The sequence below is a fragment of the Dasypus novemcinctus genome, chromosome 6, assembly GCF_030445035.2.
Source record: "Dasypus novemcinctus isolate mDasNov1 chromosome 6, mDasNov1.1.hap2, whole genome shotgun sequence".
Taxonomy (NCBI): domain Eukaryota; kingdom Metazoa; phylum Chordata; class Mammalia; order Cingulata; family Dasypodidae; genus Dasypus; species Dasypus novemcinctus.
In genome coordinates, this window is record NC_080678.1 from 34738371 (window position 1) to 34759154 (window position 20784).

General features: G+C 38.9%; 1 long non-coding RNA gene across 1 annotated transcript in view; it reads left to right on the forward strand.

The window, feature by feature from the left end:
- Positions 1 to 20784, forward strand: part of LOC111764318 (uncharacterized) — a 46400-nt gene that overhangs the window by 1071 nt on the left and 24545 nt on the right. The window lies entirely within an intron of this gene.

Genomic DNA, 20784 nt, shown 5'->3' on the forward strand with positions numbered 1-20784 from the left:
CTTTCTTTCTGTTTTGCCAAGCAATGAAGGTAAGAAATTAGCAGAGGAACTTCTCATTCACTCTGCCGCCTTTCAGATTGAATCAATTGAAGAATGTGAGCAGTGGTTAGATCTTATGTGTCATTTAACTTTGAAGCAAAATTTTAATTACTCCAATTTCAAGCTTCTGTATTAGTTACATGAAAGTCTATAAAAAGAGTGAAGGCAAGTTTCTTATAGACTGTTACTGTTTGCAACTACTACTTGAGTCAGTCAAGAGATAATTGTTCTGTGTAACTAAAACAAAATATGGAACTAGATTGCTGACACCAATAAGAAACCTGAACTGAGGTCAGTAACAACTAACTTCTGATTTCTGTGTTTATCAAAGCATATTCATTGTCCCCCCTCAATTGATCTGACTTTTTGAGTTTAATAAATTATTTTAAAATTATGAATATTTCAAACATACTTCACAGTACTGAGAATAATATAAAAAATAAATTCTCACCTGAGTTTTAACAAACAATAATATTTTACCAGAATTTATTCAATCCTTTTTAAAAAATGAGAAATGATACTGCAGTTATAGAATCCTTCTGTTGCCTCCTCACCAGAGGCAATCCTGAGTTGGTGTGTGTGCTTTCTGTCCATTTTTACTACTTTTGCCGCAGAAGTATATATCACTAAACATGCACGTATTATATATGATAATTAAGTTCATGTGTCAACTTGGCCAGTTTATGGTGCCCAGTTGTTTGGCCAAATAAGTACTGGCCTGATTGTTACTGTGAGAATATTTTGTGGATTTAAAACATCAGTAAGTTAATTGCATCTATGGCTGTTTACATCTACAATTAACTGAGGAGATGGTCTTCAACATTGAAAGAAGTCTCATCCGATCAAGAAGGTATTAAAAGGAGAAGGGATGATTTCAGCAGTCAGAAGAATTTCCATGTCTACTTCAGCCAGCCAGCTGAATTCATTGAATTTGCTTCTCCTGGGCAATTCATTGAAAACCTTCATGAGAGTTCCCAGCTTGTGTCCTGCCCTGTGGAATTTGGACTTGCCTATCCCCACAGTCGCATGAAAAAACTCTTATAAAAATCTCACAATATTTACAGATATCTCCTGTTCTCTTTCTCTAGAGAACTCTAATACAATATGTATAATATTGTTTTTATTAAAATTTTTATAAAGTGTATAATGTACATATCCTTCTGCAACTTGTATTAATATTACTCAACCAGAATCATAGAGGTTTGTTCAGGTTGATTTGTTCAGTTCTTTCTCATCCATTCTTTTCTTTTTTTATTGCAGTAAAAGATACATAATTTGATTGCACAACTCTAGTGCACAGATCAATAACCTCCACCCAGACGATTTCCAGCACTTAATGGTGTTCATTTGTGCCCCTCCCAGTTCATACTTCTCAGAGCCAACTATCATTCTTATCTCTAAGACTATGAATTAATTTTTGTTATTTGTGAACTTTATATTACAGGAAGCATGCAGTATGTACTGTTCAAGTCTGTTTTTGTTCAGCATTGGGTCCGTGAGAGTCATTCATCTTGTTGCATGTAATAGTAGTTGTGACAGTTTGAAGTTCTTTTGTGTATCCCAGGAAAGCATTTCTTAAAACTAATGCGTTCCTTGCCACCCCACCCAGAAGAGCCCCCTGCATGGGAATGCCACCCAATGCAGGAAAGCCGCCCTGCACAGGAGTGCTGGCCACTCCTGAGAACTGGCAAAGCAAGATGATGCAACAAGAGACACAGTGGAGAGAAACAAGAAGACATAGCAGAACATGGAGTCGAGGTGGCACAAGAGAGTAAAACTAATGCATTTCTGTGGATGTGAAACCCATTGATTGCATTAGATTCAGTTAATGGAACTTTGATTAGATCACTTTTGGTTAGATCACTTTAACGCCTTTGACTGGATTCTGTCAGTGAGGCATGACCCAGGTTAGGTCTCTGCCCTCTTCCAGAGTCTTATGTAAACTGACAATTGAAAGCAGAAACAGAGAAAGTGAGCTGCCGTTTTTACCCTGCCATCTGAAATGGACTCCAAGATCAGATACAATTGATAGGTCGAGAGAAACCTTGAGTGGCCAGGAGTGAGGCTGGAGGCTGGAATCAGTGGAGCCCAGACGTATGGAAGGAGAGGCTAGGCCCATGGAGCAGCTAAGTACTGAAGAGATGAGCCATGCCCTGTGCTTGATCGCTCACAGCTGAGTGTCAGGAAAATCAGCCTTGAAGAGAAGGGAGAGACCCAGATGGAAAACAGCCATTTTGCTTTGCCACGTGACAGACTCCATGATCTTCCAGCAGCCAACCTTTGGTAAAAACAGCATCTCTGATGATGCCTTGATTTGGGCATTTTCCAATGCTGCCCAGTGGGCCTAGCTGCTCGGGGTTTCTCTTGGCCTCTTTCTCAGCCTCTTGGGGTTCTTTGTCTTTCTGTGACTGCAAGTGATCCTGGAGTCCTTTCTCTCATGGCTGGGTAAAAACGGCAGCTCTCTTTCTCTGTTTATGCTTTCAGTTCTCAGTTTATATAAGATTCTAGCAAGAGAGCAGAGACCCAACCTTGATCATGCCTCACTAATGTTGTCCAAACAACAGTCTAATCAGTCTAATCAAAGGTCCCTTAACTGAATGTAATTCAATGGGTCCCATACCCACAGGAATGGATTAGTTCTAAGAACATGATCTTTCCTTTGATTCACAAAAAAATTCAAACTATCACATTATCTTCTTTCCATTTTTCTATTGATTTGAAGAAGCTCATATGATACTTTATATATTTGGATTCTAAAATTTCATCAGTTATATACATTTAGTAAATATCTCAGAGAATGTAGCTTGTCTTTTCGCATATTTATGGTGTCCTTTATTATAAAAACAATTTTAAAATTTTAATATAGGTTGGTTTATCAATCTTTTTCTTTATGCTTTGTGTTTTTTATATTGATTTGAGAAATCCTTTCCTACCTGAAAGTCATGTGGATATTCTCCTATATATTCTTATGAAAAGTTTCCACTTTCATTTTCATAGTTCAGTTTTTTGGTTTTTTTTTTTAGATTTATTTTATTTTATTTTATTTTATTCCCCTCCCCTCCCCCGGTTGTCTGTTTTCTGTGTCTTTTTGCTGCGTCTTGTTTCTTTGTCCGCTTCTGTTGTCCTCAGCGGCATGGGAAGTGTGGGCGGCGCCATTCCTCGGCAGGCTGCTCCCTCCTTCACGCTGGGCGGCTCTCCTTATGGGTGCACTCCTTGCGCGTGGGGCTCCCCTATGCCGGGGACACCCCTGTGTAGCACGGCACTCCTTGCGCGCATCAGCACTGCGCATGGGCCAGCTCCACACGGGTCAAGGAGGCCCGGGGTTTGAACCGCGGACCTCCCATGTGGTAGACGGACGCCCTAACCACTGGGCCAAAGTCCGTTTCCCTCATAGTTCAGTTTTTAATTCAGCTGGATTACATTTTATAAATGATGTGAGGTAGGAACTGAATGTTTTCTCCTTTACACTAGTCATAGCACAAATTATTGGTTAATTGATTGATTCCCCTGTGCCCACCAATTCGTGAAGACAGGGTTATATACCAATTCCCCCTATATGTTTCTGTCTGTTTTGGAGTTTCCATTTCTAATTGATTGGTCTATTTTCCTTTCCCAGAATTTTACCTCATATCTGATGGGTTCCCCCTTTGTCCTTCTTCAAAATTGTCTTTAGTAATAGCTATTTACAGCAGGGGAAGCATAGAGAGATTGAGAGGTGTTGAGTTTTGTTTGCTTTTTATTATTGGAATAATGAAAGTTCTCTAAGAATAATTGAAGTGATGTATGCACAAATATGTGATTACAGTGCATACCATTGCTTGTACACTATGGATGGATTTATGCTTTATTAATATGTATCAATAACAGATTTGTTTAAAAAATAGTCTACTATTCTTTTTACTCATTGATTAGTACTCTTTTGTCCTATTGACTTTGTGATTTACTTCTAAATATGTTATAAATTCCACAATATTGATATTCTTTTAAGCTTAAATTTATAGACCTACCCTGCCACCAAAAAAAAACCCAAAAATATTTACTGTTTTCAGAAATCTTCATTTCCATCTGAAAATCCAAATTTTTATTTGATATCATTTTCCTTCAATGTGAAAATCCAATTTAATTTGACAGTATTTCCCATGGAACTCATGACATATTAAATAAACCTATTTATTTCTAGCACCTCTCTTTTTACAAGGTGAAAGAACAAATCCTTTGTGATTTTCCAGGGGCCTTCTGGAAAAACCCAAAGATCGTTTGAAATCAGTAAGATGTTATTTAGGGTTTGATTTTGAGAAGGCAAAATGTCAAGATGCATCAGCTGTACACTATAGCAAAATGGGTTGCTTGAAACAATAGTTAGTTTTCTATTTAACCAAAGTGACAATAAAAGATTTAAAAACTAAATAGGAGTTAGCATGATTTTCTTTCAGAAAGAAAGAACAAGAAAACCCTAGGTTTTTAAAAAGTGGGAAGACTTTTTATCAAATAGTAATGGATAATAAAGTCAATATAAATATCAATAAGGATATTATTTTTATTGTTTTTTTAATCAATTTTATTGATACATATTAATAAAGCATACAGTCTATCCAAAGTATGCAATCAGTGGTATTTGGTATAATCACATAGTATGTATCTATCACTTCATTATTAGAGCATTTTCATTATTCCAGTAATAATAGAAATAAACAAAAAACAGAAAAACATTAAAAGCTCTATCCCTTAATAATCACATCTCAATCTCTGTGCTTTCTCTGCCATACATAGCTGCTATTTTGTTTCTGTCTTTCTAATTTATTTGTATTTATATTTTGTATAGATGGAGTCAGTCAATATGTAGTATCTTTTGTCTAAATTCTTTCACTTAATTTCTTTTTTTTTTTACCTTTAATGGAAGGTTATTAATATATTACTATATACTATTGTCCATATTTTGCTTTGGTTGTATTTTTGCCTGATATCAACATCTTGTAACATTAATGTACATTTGTTCAGTTTCAAAGAAAAACAGTCTTATATATGCAATATTATCCATATTCATATTTCACATGAGGTTTTTAAAATAAAATTTTATTGAAGTATGTCATTCATACATAAATGTACATAAACAATAAATGGACAATAGAATTTGTGAATTTACAAAACAAACATACATATCGTCATACAAGTCTCACATATATCTCCCTACCATCAACAGCTTTCATTGTTGTGAAACATTTGTTAGACACTTTGAAAGAGCATTGTCAAAATATTAGTAGGAACAATAGCCTATAACTTACATTTGTTGTATTTTCCTCCAACTCACCATATTATTAATATCCTATATTAGTATTATATATGTGTTATTTTTCAGGAGAAAACATTCTCATATTTGTCCTGTTAACCCACAGTTCATCATCCAGTATTGGATTCCCTGTGTTATACAGTCCCATGCTTTGTACAATCCATTCAAAATGTACACCCAGTGGCTCTCATTTTCATCAGAGTTGTGTAGACATTAGCTTAGTCAGTTTTAGAACATTTTCCTTACTCCAAAAGGAAAAATCTCACATCCCCTTAACCCCTCTAGTATTGTCCCTTAGTATTGAAAAAATACCTTCTTGCCTTTGCTGCAACATATTACTGTTAACTGTCATTCACAAGTTACCTTAGTTGTAATTTTCCCGCCTATCACCATATTCTTAACACTTTGTAACAAAAGAGCATTCTTATATTTATGCTAACAACAATCTTCATCTACCACCGAAATGTCTTTTACACAAAACCTAGATTATTCTCTAGCTTCCTTTCAATTGATATTTACTTGCACATACTACCCCTTTCAGCCACAATCACATTTAAAAATCAGCAGTGTTAGTTATACTCATTATAATATGTTACTCTCAGCTCTATTCATTTTCACGCTTTTCCAACTAACCTTATTGATAATGCTACATACATTAAGCATCAGCTCCCATTCTCAACCCACCTTCTATTAATACTTCTTAGTAACCTACACTGTAGAGTTTACCTCCATGGGTTTACTCGTCGTATTTAGTTCATGTTAGTGAGACCATACAATATTTGTCCGTTATTTCACTCAACATAGTATGTACTAGTTTCCATTTTGTAATTTGCATCCCGATTTCATTTCTTCTTACAGTTCAATAGTATTCCATTGTGTGTACATGCCATATTTTGTTATCCATTAATTGTTTGATGGACACTTGAGCTAGTTCCTTATTTTGCAATTGTGAATAATGCTACCATGGACATCAGTGTGCAAATGTCAGTTCATGTCCTTTCAGTTCTTTTGAAGATATATATAGTAATTTGCTGGATCATATGGAAGTCCTAGATTCAGCTTCTTGAGGTACTGCCAAACTGTTTTCATAAAGGATGCACTGTTGTACATTCTCACCAACAGTGAAGGAGTGTTCTTATTTCTCCACATCCTTTCCAGCACTTGCAATTTTGTTTTTTGTTTTTTTAATAGTGGCCATTCTATAAGGTGTGAAATGGTATCTCATTGTATTTTGAACTGCCTTTTCTTAATAGCTAATGATGTTGAACATTTTTTCATGTGCTTTTTAGCTATTTTTATTTCCTCTTTGGAGAAATGTCTGTTCAAGCCTTTTGCCCATTTTTTAAATGGGCAGCTTGACTTTTTAAATCACGAGTTGTGTGTGATCTCTATATAACATGGATATCAAACCCTTATCAGATAGATGGTTTTCAAATATTTTCTCCCATTGAGTTGGCTGCCTTTATACTTTGTTGACAAAGTCTTTTGAAGAACAGAAGTGTTTAATTTTGTGGAGGACCCATATATCTATTTTTTGTTTTGTCATGTGTGTGCTGTGAACCAGCTCAGCAATAGGTTTGCTCGAGGGGAAGGCAACGCAGAACTTAAAGAAATAAAGGACCGAGAGAAAGACACAAGAGAGGAAATAAAAATGGGACCAGGGGACTCACAGCTTCTGGAACTGAGAGCCTTGACCCTAGTTTCCACATCGTATTTATTTAGAAACTAACAAGCAGCTGTTTGTTATTTACAGTAATAAGGAACAGGTCATATAAAATTCAAATGCCTCCTCACGCAAACATTTTTTTGTGCTGACCAGATGGTGTTCTGTCTAGTCAAGGCCCGGTGTTCCTAAGCCCACACTTTTTGTCTGCATTACAGAAATGTTTCAACTTCAAACCATGTTCCTACTATTTTCCCACAGCATGTGTGCTTTGGGCTTAGGGTTTCAGAAACTACTGCCTACCACAAGATCTTGAGGATGCTTTCCTACATTTTCTTCAAGGAGTTTAATGGTTGTAGGTTTTGTATTTAAGTTTTTGATCCATTTGAGTTAATTTTTATGTAAGGTGTGAGATAAGAGACCTTTTTCTTTTCTTTTTTTTTCTCTTTCTTTTGCCTGTGGATATCCAGTTTTCCTAGCACCATTTATTGAATAGACTGTTCAGGTCCAGCTGGGTGGGCTAAATAGCATTGTCAAAAACTACCTGATCATAGATGCAAGGGTCAATTTCTGAGTTCTTAATTTAGTTCCACTGGTCAATCTATCTGTCCTTAGGCCAGTACCATGCTAAGTAATATGCTTTAAAGTCAGGAAGTGAGAGTCCTCAATTTCATTCTTTTTAAAGAAATTTTTGGCTATTTGGGGCCCCTTACTTTTCCAAACAAATTTGATAACTGGCTTTTCCATTTCTGCAAAAAAAAAAGGCTTGGGATTTTTATTGGGGTTGCATTGAATCTGTAAATCAGTTTGGGTAGAATTGACGTTTTAACAACATTCCATTTTCCAGGCCATGAACATAGAATGTCCTCCCATTTATTAAGTCTTCTTCAGTTTCTTTTAGCAATATTTTGTAATTTTCTGATTACAGGTCCTTTATGTCCTTGGCAAAGTTTCTTCCTAAATATTTTATTCTTTTAGTCACTATTATAAATAGAATTTTTCTCTGATTTCCCCTCAGATTTTTCATCAGTAGTGTTGTATAAATGCTCTGATTTTTGCATACTAATCTTGTATCCTACCACTTTGCTGAACTTGTCTATTAGTTCTAGTAGCTTTGTTGTGGATTTTTCAGGATTTTCTAGATATACAATCATAGTATCAGCCAAAGCAAAAGTTTTACTTCTTCCTTTTCTATTTGGGTGCTTTTCATTTTTTTAATCTAGCCTAGTTCCTCTAGCTAGAACTTCTAGCACAATATTGAATAACAGTGGTGACAGTGAGCATCCTTGTCTTGTTCCTGATTTCTGTCTTTAACCATTGAATGCAATGCGAGTTGTAGATTTTTCATACATGCTCATTACCATACTGAGTTTCCTTCTGTTCCTATCTTTAAGAGTATTTTTATCAAGAAAGGATGCTATATGTTGTCAAATGCCTTTTCTGCATCAATGGCGAAGATCATGTGATTTTTCATCTTCAATTAATTAATGTGATTTATTTCAGTAATGATTTTCTTGTGTTATAAAACGCTTGGATACCTGGGATAAAACCCAAATGATTGTGGTGTATAATTCTTTTAATGTGTTTTTGGATTCAGTTCGCAAGTATTTAATTGAGGATTTTTGCATCTATATTCATTAGGGATATTGGTCTGTAATTTTGTTTTTCTGTGGTATGTCTATCTGGTTTTGGTATTAGGGTGATGTTGGCATCAGAGTATGAGTTTGATAGCATTCTTTCCTGTTCAATTTTTGGACAAGTTTGCGCAAGATTGGTTTAGATGGTTTCTGAATGGTTGGTAGAATCACCTGTGAAGGGTCCAGATATAGCTCAGTGGTTGAGCACCTACCTCCCTTGTCTGAGGTCCTGGGTTCAATTCTGGTACCTCCTGAAAAAAAAAAGAATTCATGTGTGAAACCATCTGGCCCTGGGCTTTTCATCTTTGGGAGGTTTTTGATGACTGTGGCAATCTCATTACTTGTGATTGGTTTGTTGAGGTCTTCTATATTCTAGGGTCATTGTAGGTTGTTCATGTGTTTTTGGAATGTGTCCATCTCATCTACATGTTTTCTGTATCGCGTACTCTTTTATCATTTCAAGTCTGCTGTTTTATGCCTCTAATGTGTTTTCTTTGTTTTTTCTTTTTAAGATGTATTTATTTATCCCCCCTTCTCCCATTGTCTGCTCTCTGTGTCCATTCACTGTGTGTTCTTCTGTGTCTGCTTGTCTTCTCTTTAGATGGGAACCAATCCTGGTACCTTCTGGAGTGGGGAAGAGGTGCTCAATCTCTTGCACCACCTCAGCTCTCTGGTCTGCTGTGTCTCTTATTGTCTCTCCTCTATGTCTCTTTTTGCTGCATCATCTTGCTGTGCCAGCTCTCTGCTCTGGCCAGCTTTGCCATGCAGGCCATCATCCTGGGCAGTCCAGCACTCCACTTTGGCCAGCTCTTCATGTGGGCATCACTCCACATGGGCCAGCTCTCCACTCAGGGCACCTCTCCACTCTGGTCAGCTTGCTGCACAGGCCAGCTTGTCTTTACCAGGAGGCCCTAGGAATCGAACCCTAGACCTCCCATATAGTAGATGGGAGCCCAGTCACTTGAGCCACATCTGCTTCCCTCTAATGTGTTTTTGATCTCACTTATCGTGTCTGAATAAAAGGGTCAACTCAGACCAGCAGAATATCTCAGCCTACATGTAATATCAGGAGTTAAAAATGCTTTTTAACCTTGAATAAAAGGGGGAAATGGAAAGGACAAATGAGTTTTTATGGCTATGAGTCTCCAAAAAAGAGCCATGAGGTCATCAAAGGGGTCACCCTTACGCACACCTCAGTAGAGTCCCAGAGACAGCTAAAGTAGATACAACCCCAGGTACTGGTTCTTCTGAGGGCTACAGAGACCCACAGGATCTATGGTCATGGCAGATGGAGTTCAGTACCATGTCAGTTGGCCCTACTTTGGAGTTTGTGTTCCTGAGTGTGATGGAGTTAGACTCAGATGTGATCTTTGTTCACAAGCCTCTCCTGTTACTTTTACCATACCTATGGTTGGTGCTGTGGTGTAGTGCATACTCAGGACCTGAATCTCTGAACTGTCCATGTGACGGCCAGGCCCTGGGCCTCAGCAGACTTGCAGCTCCCACCCTCTGGTTTCTTGGACTTACCCTGGCCAGCTGACAGGGAGGTGAAGAAGGTCAGCCACCACACCAGGGAGCCAAGAGTGCCTACAACTGAAAGCAGAATTGCATCCATCATCCATGTGGAATCTAAGCCCCCTCTTGATATACATGTGGAGTGGACATAACCATTCCAGGGTCCACAGGATGGAGGAATAGAGTATGGATTAGAGTGGACATACTTTTACTCTTTTCATAAACTATTGTGATTAGTAATTGAAGAAAATGTAGCATTGATGTGGAGAAAGTGGCCATGGTGGCTGCTGAGCGTAGGGAATGGGAAGAAGAGATATGATGTGTGAGCATTTTCAGGACTTGGAGTTGCCCTGGGTGGTATTGCAGGGACAGTTACTGGACATTGTACGTCCTCCCATGACCCACTGGGTGGACTGGGGGAGGGTGTAAACTATAATGTGAACCATTGACCATGTGGTGCAGCAGTGCTCAGAGATGTATTCACCAAGTGCAATGAATGTCCTATGATGATGGAGGAGGTTGTTGTTATGGGAGGAGTGGGGTGAGGGAGGGTGGGTTTTTTTATGTAACATTAAAAAAATAAAGACAAAGAAAAAAAAGAAAAACCCTTTATACCGTCTCAGTAGCAGCAGTACAATAATTCAAGAAGTCTTTGTCATTTTAACAGAAAGAAAACCAAATTTCAATTTTGCATGAAGGTATTTCTAATAAGAAAACTCTTAAATATCTCATAATCCCATCTTGACCATGACAAATTCCCTTTCTGCAGACATTTTACATTTAGGTTCTGTCCTATACATTCCTGTTTTTCATTCTATAACAACCAGTCATTTTATTTTAGACTAAACTACTCTCTTTTTTCCCTTTATAAAAACATACCCTGCATACCTTACATACTTAAGTTACCAAAAAGATCTTGGAAGCTGTCTTCAGGCTGACATCCTACAAAACATAATTATTCTTAAAATAAAGCTTATCAGAATAATAAATTGATTTGGTTAAATGCACATTTACATTTTTCATCATTATAAAGATCTAGGAGATATAATGCTAGCTTATTTTATCAGTAAAGCTGTATAAATTTAGGGAGAACATACCCAAGCAGAGTTAAATTTTGCTTGTACTTAACATTGATAACTCAGAAGGCACAGCTGTTTTTATTTAAATAACAATATTAAAGTAGTCCCATTTATCAAAGATTTATCTAAATTATGTGAACTTGAATTTTTTAAAAAACATTTGAATTTATTTCTAATGAATACTCTTGTTTTTCCCATTGAAAATATTCAAAGTTTGTTTTCCTTAATTTCTAAGATATCAGGAGTATTAGTTTTTATATAAGTGCTTATTCATCTTTAAGGCAATTTGAGTAGAGCTCTTTTAAGGAGTTTGTTTTTTTTTTTCATTTTTAAAAAAATATTACATTCAAAAAATATGAAGTCCCATTCAACCCCACCGCCCCCACCCCCCACTCCCCCCACAGCAACACTCTCTCCCATCATCATGACACATCCATTGCACTTGGTAAGTACATCTCTGGGCATCGCTGCACCTCATGGTCAACGGTCCACATCCTAGCCCACACTCTCCCACGTTCCATCCAGTGGGCCCTGGGAGGATCTACAATGTCCCGTAATTGTCCATGAAGCACCACCCAGGACAACTCCAAGTCCTGAAAACGCCTCCACATCTCATTTCTTCCTCCCATTCCCCGCACCCATCAGCCACCATGGCCACTTTTCCCACACCAATGCCACATTTTCTCTGTGGACCTTGGATTGGTTGTGTCCATTGCACATCTATGTCAAGAGGGGGCTTAGATTCCACATGGGTACTGGATGCAATCCTCCTGCTTTCAGTTGTAGGCACTCTAGGCTCCATGGTGTGGTGGTTGACATTCTTCAACTCCATGTTAGCTGAGTGGGGTAAGTCCAATAAATCAGAATGTAGGAGTTGAAGTCTGTTGAGGTTCAGGGCATGGCTATCATATTGTCAGTCCAGAGATTCAAATCCCCTAGATATATCTTAAACCCCAGCACCAACTACAGTTCCAGTAAAGTAGCATGAAGGTCTTGTGAAAAGAGATCCCATCTGAGTCCAGCTCCATCACGCAGAAACACCAGCTCCAAAGAAGGGCCAACTGACGTGGCAGTGAACCCCATCTGCCATTACCATAGAACCCGTGGGTCTCTTTAGCCCTCAAAAGAACCAATACCTGGGATTGTATCTACTTTATCTGTCTCTGAGACTCTGCTCAGGTGTGCATAAGGGCAATCCTTCTGACAACCTCCAGACTCTTTTTTAGAGACTCATAGCCATATAAACTCATTTCTCCTTTCCATTTCCCCCTTACATTAGGTCAAACAGCATTTTAAACTCCTGTTGTTATATGTAGACAGCGATATTCTGCTGGTCCGTGTTGAACCTTTAATTCAAGGTCATTTTCTAGTTGCATCATCAGCTGATATTTGGTAGTGATCCCTCGGTGCCAGGGAGGCTCATCCCCGGGTGTCATGTCCCACACTGGGGGGAATACACTGCATCTACATGCTGAGTTTGGCTTCGAGACTGGCCACATTTGAGTAACATGAAGGCTGTCAGGAGAAAACTCCCAGGCACAGTGCTGCTCTAGGCCTTGTTTTTATTTCAGGTGTATAGGCTTACAAGCATAGTCATTAGTATCAGGGGCTCACTGTTGGACCCTCATTCCTTCCTGGTTCTTACCGTTGCACCTGGGGGACTGCCGCTGCTCCCCTAGGGACCATGACAGAGCACCCCCGGCCAGGAACCCAGTACCCCCCCAGCTGTTGTTTTTAATTGTTTCCACTATGAGTATATCCAAACATTACCATGCACCCTGGACATATGCCCTGTATAACTCCCTGTCAACCATATATTGCCTGTCAATAACATCCCATACCAGTATTCTTCCGCCGCCATTGTTGAACCACTCTGTGATCCATCTTTTAAGGAGTTTTATGTTAATTTGGTAATACCATCAGAAGGTATGAAAATATATATCAAACATACAGACACAAATAGAGAGCTTATAGCTTCCGTTAACATATTTTTCAGCCATGAGTCAGATATAAAAATACAGAAACACAGAGATATAAGACTCACTAGTTTATATGCTATTTTAGAGTATTGCAATTTTAGTAGACTCTGAATACCAATTAAAATTGGTATCCCTTTGGCCTAATACAAGAGCCCTGTTACTCGAGTGCAATCTGTAAGTAAATTTGTTTAATTCAAGGGTTCTTAAACAGGTGTCTATGAACTTGAATTTTAAAAAATCAGCTTATTATCTTTATTTCCTTTGACTTCTAACTGAAATCTAGCACTTCCTTCACTCATGAATGTATGCAATAAATAAATTAGAGTAGTATTCATTTCACTTGACTGTCAAAGGGTTCCATGTAAAAAACAGGTTTAGAACCCCTGTGGAACATTCCCCATAATGGCTATTGGAATGCTAAATTGTCTTCTGTGAGATTTTGCTATTTGGTTAGATAGGCACAGCTTCTAGCTCCATAATTTTTGAACATGTAATTGCCAGATTGCTGTAGAATTTGAGGATCTCATTTTTTTTTTTATCATATCACTTATTGTCCTATGCACAGAGTAAAGAAGTCAACAGTAGCAAAAATGAAACTGCGGACTGAACCAAAGACTAGGGATGCAGACTCAAAATTTGAGCCTATTTGTCAATAAGATTGACCTGTTAACCTAAAAGCACTTTTTACTTTGAGCTCAGGACAAAGACCTTCTTACCATGTGCACAGAACAAAGTAACCAGCAGTAGTGAATGAACCAAAAGGCTAGGGACTCTGGACTCAAAATTAGAACCTTGTCATCAACAAGAATGACCTGCTAACCTTTGGACTAAAAACTACTGAGATCTGAAGCTCAAACAAAGAGAGCGGAGCTGGAATCTGAGAGGCACTCACCCTCGGCACTTGGGGATGGCAAGGATAGAGAACTCACAGGGTTCATGACACATTTGCCTGTCTTTCTCACTGTCTCCAAAGTCATCACAAGTCACCTTCAGATCCTGTCCTCATACCAAAACTGATCAAAGAAAACCTTCTCATGCAATTTAAGATATAACAGCTTTATTGAGTGATTCATGAATTGTACAGCTTCCCATTCAGAAAGTAGAAGGGAGCTCTGCCAAGGGGGTGGAAGGGGAAAGCTAATATAGGGCATATACGGAAGTAAGTGAGGAAATATTCTGATCAGCTAACAGTAAGTTTCCATTCTGCATTAGGGGAGGGTGTCTTACAAAGTGGGGAACAGAAATACATTCATTAGCATGGTGTGCTGTTCTATTCTGATAAGCTCTTGCTACCAGACTGAAACTAGTTTTATCACTAGGCGACACTGTAGGTTGTGTTGTTTTCTCAAAAAACCCTTGTGGGTCATTTGATTTTGTCCTTTTTAAAGGGTCTTCTCCCAACAATGCCCAAGGCAGAGTGGCCATTTTATTTAACGGTGCTAAAAGGAACTGTCCAAGTCAAACCAGGGTGGCTGGTTGCCTAGAAGCCATACTACAGGGTCCTGCAAATTTGCCAACTACAATTTTCTCTGTAATAATATAAATCAGTAGTATATGCATCAGGGATTAAAACGTTGGGCCACTGGATGAACATTCAAGAGAAGCTGAACTACTAAAGGCTAGTAGAATATGTGTCAACAGTGTTTGTTTTTTACTCTTCAGTGGTAAGTCATTGAACAGGAATATTAATACCTCTTAAGTCAGGTCCCTGATCTAAAAACAACAGTAGAAGTTGCTCAGATAATGCCTTTAGAAGTAAAAGGACAGATCAGAAAAACCGGAAGTATCATCAGCACCGGGAACAGCAGTACCAAAATCACCTATGTTCCTAATTACAAATGGAGGGACCCACCAGCAGAAACGCTTATTTGGCACATGGGGGTTGGGGAGCACTGGGAGGTGCCTTTTTAACAGGCTCCGTAGGGGATTCTGAGGCAAATGACACCAGAACACATTCTGGGAGACACTGCACTGGTTCTACCATCCATGTTAATTTTTCTTTCTCCAATAAGGTGTTTAACTTTCTAGCAATTCTGGTTGCTGGGTGAAATACAGGAAACCCAGTTCAATCTAAATTTCTGATAAATAATGAACACTTTTTTTATATCTACGTTCCATGGCAGCATATTTTAAAATAGTAACAGAATATATTATGCTTTATATTAGAAACCATTATGATATGAATAATATTGTTATTTATGTTATTAGATTACATTAATATATTTTATGCAATATTATAATAAAATTGACTTTGTATATATTAGAAAAATAATGTGTTCATTATTTTTCAGAAATTAAAATTTAATTTTTTTATTTGCTGAAGCTGGCAAAGGTATTGATAGCAAGGAAATTTTCAATCACATGCTACAATAGAAAGAATAATAGAATAAACCCTTATGTCACCATCACCTAATATGAATTTGTCATCATTTTGCACCAGTTATCTTCAATTTAAGTTTGGTGGCTAACATACTGCCCCTACAACACTGGGGGGAGGGGGATACAGGGGGAAATTTTCCTTAATTAGCTGATCTCCAAGTTTGGGAATACGGTATACATTCACGAAATAAGGAGTGGAGAATTAAGTGATACAGTATATGATATGGACTGTAAGGTCCACAACAGTTTGCAGAAGGGAGGGTCAGTGTTGACTGGAGTGATCTTGGATGAGGTGAGCTGTGAGTGGAGATTGTGTTAGGTCTTGTAAAGTCTGTAAAGTAAAAAAGAGCAGAGAGACTTTCCAAGTAACATAACTAGCAGAACTAGGTTTAATCACTCTGGCTCTATAAAAGTCTTTCCAATTTGAAAGTACTTACCTGTGCTTCACAATTTTATCATCAGAACCCAGAATAGCTGTGTCCCATCAGGCTGTTATAAATCAAGCACTATTACAAAGTACTGCTTCAAGACCCATTAGCTGGGAAGCACATTTGGCTCAACTGATGCATCATCTGCCTACTACATAGGAGGTACAGAGTTCAAACCCAGGGCCTCCTGGCACATGTGGTGAGCTGGCACATGTGCAGTGCTGATGGGCACAAGGACATCCCCGAGTAGGGGAGCACCATGCACAAGGAGTGTACCCCTCAAGGAGAGCCACCCCACATGAAAAAGCACAGCCTGCTCAGGAGTGGCGCCACACACATGGAGAGCTGACACAGCAAGATGATGCAACAAAAAGAGACACAGATTCCCGGTGCTGCTGACAACAATGCAAATGGTCAAAGAAGAACACATAGTGAATGGACACAAAGAGCAGACAACTGGGAGGCGGGGGGGGGGGGGGGGGGAGAGAAATAAATAAATCTTTGAAGAAAGAAAAGACCAATTAGCTCTTGAACTAGTCAGCATGATGGCTGTTCAACCTTCTCTGGGTGACTCATTTGTTAACATTTGAAATATGTTGTCTTTAATGTCATTGGTGTGTTAAATCCTTGATTGAAAGTATCCCTGGGGTGAATTATACTTAACAAGAGGAACCAAAATTATATTCAGTTGGACACATTTATACCAATAATTACGAAAAGATATGGTCTTTTACACATATGTTAAAGAATTAAGAAAAATAAAGGATGATGCTGTATCTCAAGTCTTGTATTAAAGTGAACATTGAAAATGGTCTGTTTTTCAATGTGAGTGGCAATAACAGAAAGTATAGGGTCTTACACACTGAACAGGTTTTCACTTTTTCATTCCTCTGAACTATAAATGCAACCTCAAGTACTAAGGATGCAAACTTTAAAAATATTTTATTGAAATACAATATAGAATTATAGATACAGATCAAGAAACATTAAATGACCTGTACCCCCAGACACCAGCGTCATGCTTCCTTCCAGTCACCCAGCCCCCAACAGCTCCAAGGAAAACCACTATTCTGACCCCTAACATCATAGACTAATTTTACCCCAGTTTTTTTTCTTTATATAATCATATAGTATGTACTCTTTTTGTGTCTGGCTTCTTTCATTTGACTTTACATTTGTAAATTTCAAGGGATGTTTATTTTTTAAAAACTTGTTATTACACAAATAATATATACTCATTATTAAAAATTTTGGAAATATGCCATAAGTTTTAATTACTTTTTAAATTGTATGTATATCTGAACCCAATTAATTTAAACAAGATTGTAAACTTTTCTAGATGTGCTATATACAAAGAAAAGTTGCTGGTACTTTCTGAGATTTTTATGAATCATTTTATCCTGACAATTTTATGGTTTTTATTATTTATCCACTATCTCAAAACTTAATCTTTAGACAGCTCCAGGTGCATTATAATCTTTACTGCATGTGTAATAAGAAGAGATATTTAGGAATAAGATACAGGTAGTTTTATTTTCCAACTGGTGAAGTAAGCAGAAAGGAAAAGCTGGGACAAACTTTGAAATGACCTCAACTCTGGCTTTGGGTAGGGAGCTCAACCTCTCTGCAATTATTAGCTCCGCTAACCTACCCAGACAGGGACAGTGACTAGGCAGCCAGGCTTAAAAATATAAATAAAAAGACCCATATACACATACAAAGAGTCATACATACACACATACATATATTATCAGCAAGAATTTTATATAATATATTATCTTTGTAGGAATATAAGTGTATACACACATACAGGTTGAATAGTTACTAAACAAAAATTACTAGTTACTAAACAAAAGTTACTAAACAAAAATGAATGAACAGAAAAGCAATACAAGAGCAACAGGAGTAGCACCAACAATGACCTTCAGAGAGAAAAGCCAGAATTGAGAGTTGCTACAGTACATCAACTGAAATGATCGGTTTTCAGAAGGAAAGTGACCTATGCATAGGAAAAAGAGCAGATAATAGAAACTGGATTTAGCAGTCAGAGGATTCATTATCATAAGTATATTCAAAGAACTAAAGGAAATCATGTTTAAAAAATAAATCACTACAATGGAGCAACAAAGAGGAATTCTCAAGAAGGAGATAGAAAGTATAAAAAAGGAAGAATTGGAAATTCTAGCATTTAACATAGCAGTCAATGTGGAAAATTCTCTAGAGGAGCTCAGTGGCAGTTTCAAGATGGTAAAATAAAGAATCAATGTTCTTGAAGATAGATGAATAGAAAATTATCCACACTGAAGATGGGGGCGGGGAAGGGCAGGCAATAAAGACTGAAGAAAAATGAATGACTTCAGAAATCTGTGAGACAATTTCAAATATAAACAAAACTTCAGAAACCTATGAAACAATGTCAAAAATACAGCATACATGTAATGGGAATCCAAGATGTAGAGTAGAGAAAGAGAAGAGCAGAAAAAATATTTGAAGTAATGACTATTAGTCAGCCAGAGGGGTGCTGATGCAAAATACCAGAAATTGGTTAGTATTAATAAAGGGTATTTATTTGGGGTAGGAGCTTACAAATACCAGGCCATAAGCATAAGTTACTTCCCTCACCAAAGTCTCTTTTCACATGTTGGAGCAAGATGACTCCCGACATCTGAGAGGGTTCAGGCTTCCCGGGTTCCTCTCTTCCAAGGACTTGCTTCTTCCTGGACTCAGGGTTCCTCTCTTCCTGGGACTTGCTTCTGTTTCCTCTGTGAGCTTACTTCCCAGGGCTCCAACTTAAGGCTTCAGCATCAAACTCCAAAACTCCAACATCAAAAATCTTCAACTCTGTCCTTTGCCATGTCTTTTATCTGTGAGTCCCTACCCACCAAGGGGTGGGGACCCAGTGCCCTAATGACATGGCCCAATCAAAGCCTTAACCATAACTTAATCATGCCCAGGTACAAACTGCTACACCCCACCCTCTGAATTCCAAAAAGACATTACAATATTTGGAAAAACCTTAAATCAGCAACAATGCAAGTACTAAATCCTATCACAATCAATTTAAAGAAATACAGTTTGTCTTGGGGCAAACTCCTGTCTGCTATAGACCTCTGAAACTTAAATAATTTATCTGTTTCCAATACACAAATGGACAAAGGATAAACATTTTCACTACAATAAGGAGAAACTGGGAGGGAAACATGAGTCACAGGTCCTCTACAGTTCAGTAAACCTGCAGGGCATCCTCCATTTGATTTCAGTCTGTGAGTCTTTTTTTTTTTTAAAGATTTATTTTTATTTCTCTATTCTTCCCCCCATTGTCTACTCTCTTGTGTCCATTCTCTGTGTGCTCTTCTGTGTCCACCTGCATTCTTGTCATGCTTCACCGGGAAACTGTCGCTTTTTTGTTGTTGTTGCGTCCTCTTGCTGCGTCAGCTCTCCGTATGTGCAGCGCCGCTCCTGGGCGGGCTGCACTTTTTTCGTGCAGGGTGGCTGTCCTTGCGGGGCACACTCCTTGCATGTGGGGCACCCCTATGTGAAGGACATCCCTGGGTGCTTGGCACTCCTTGCACACATCAGCACTGCATGTGGGCCAGCTCACCACAGGGGTCAGGAGGCCCTGGGTATTGAACCCTGGACCCTCCATATGGTAGGTGGATGCTCTATCAGCTGAGCCACAACCACTTCCCTGAAAGTCATTCTTAAGATGATGGTTTCTTCTCCTTGGTGCCTCATGGGAACCCACCCTTTCCGTATGCTTGTCCAAAGGCCATTTTCTTGGTTCTACCCTCATCAAGCTTCTGGGTGTGGACCAAGCTCCAGACCTCACCCTCCAAGAGTGTTGGGGTGATTGCCACACCTTACCAAATAGTCTTTGGGTTAGAGTCTTTTTTTTTTTAAGATTTATTTATTTATTTATTTCTCTCCAGTTCCCCCCCACCGTGGTTGTCTGTTCTCTGTGTCTTTTTGCTGCATCTTCTTCTTTGTCCACTTCTATTGTCAGCGGCATGGGAATCTGTGTTTCTTTTTGTTGTGTCATCATGTTGTGTCAGCTCTCCGTGTGGGCAGCGCCATTCTTAGGCACGCTGCATTTTCTTTCATCCTGGGTGGCTCTCCTTACGGGGCACACTCCTTGTGCGTGGGGCTACCCTACACGGGGGACACCCCTGTGTGGCACAGCCCTCCTTGCGCGTATCAGCAAAGTGCATGGGCCAGCTGCACACGGGTCAAGGAGGCCCGGGGGTTTGAACCGCAGACCTCCCATGTGGTAGACAGATGCCCTAACCACTGGGCCAAGTCCGCTTCTCTGGGTTAGCGTCTTAACCCCCCTAGTATGGTGACATGAAGACAACATTACCCCTAACCTTTGTCATACAGGCTCAACCCTCTCAGACCAACAAGTTGACCACCTGGTGTTCCCTAACCTTTGGTATGCAAGCTCAGCCCTCTCAGAGTAATGAGTTGTCCACCTGGCCTTCCCTAATCCATAGGGGACAGGTCCACCCCTCTCAGACCTGGGGGGTACAGACCTTAACTACCATAATCTTCGGAGAACCTGCGAGGGTTCAGGCATCCTGGGTTCCTCCCTTCCTCAGGCCTCTTTTTCCTGGGCTCAGGGTTCCTCTCTTCCTGGGTCTTGCTTCTGTTTCCTCTGTGAGCTTACTTCCTGGGGCTCCAACTTAAGGCTTAAGCATCAAACACCAACATCAAAACTCCAACATCAAATCCCTCAACTCTGTCCTTTGCCTTTTATCTGTGAGTCCCTACCCACCAAGGGG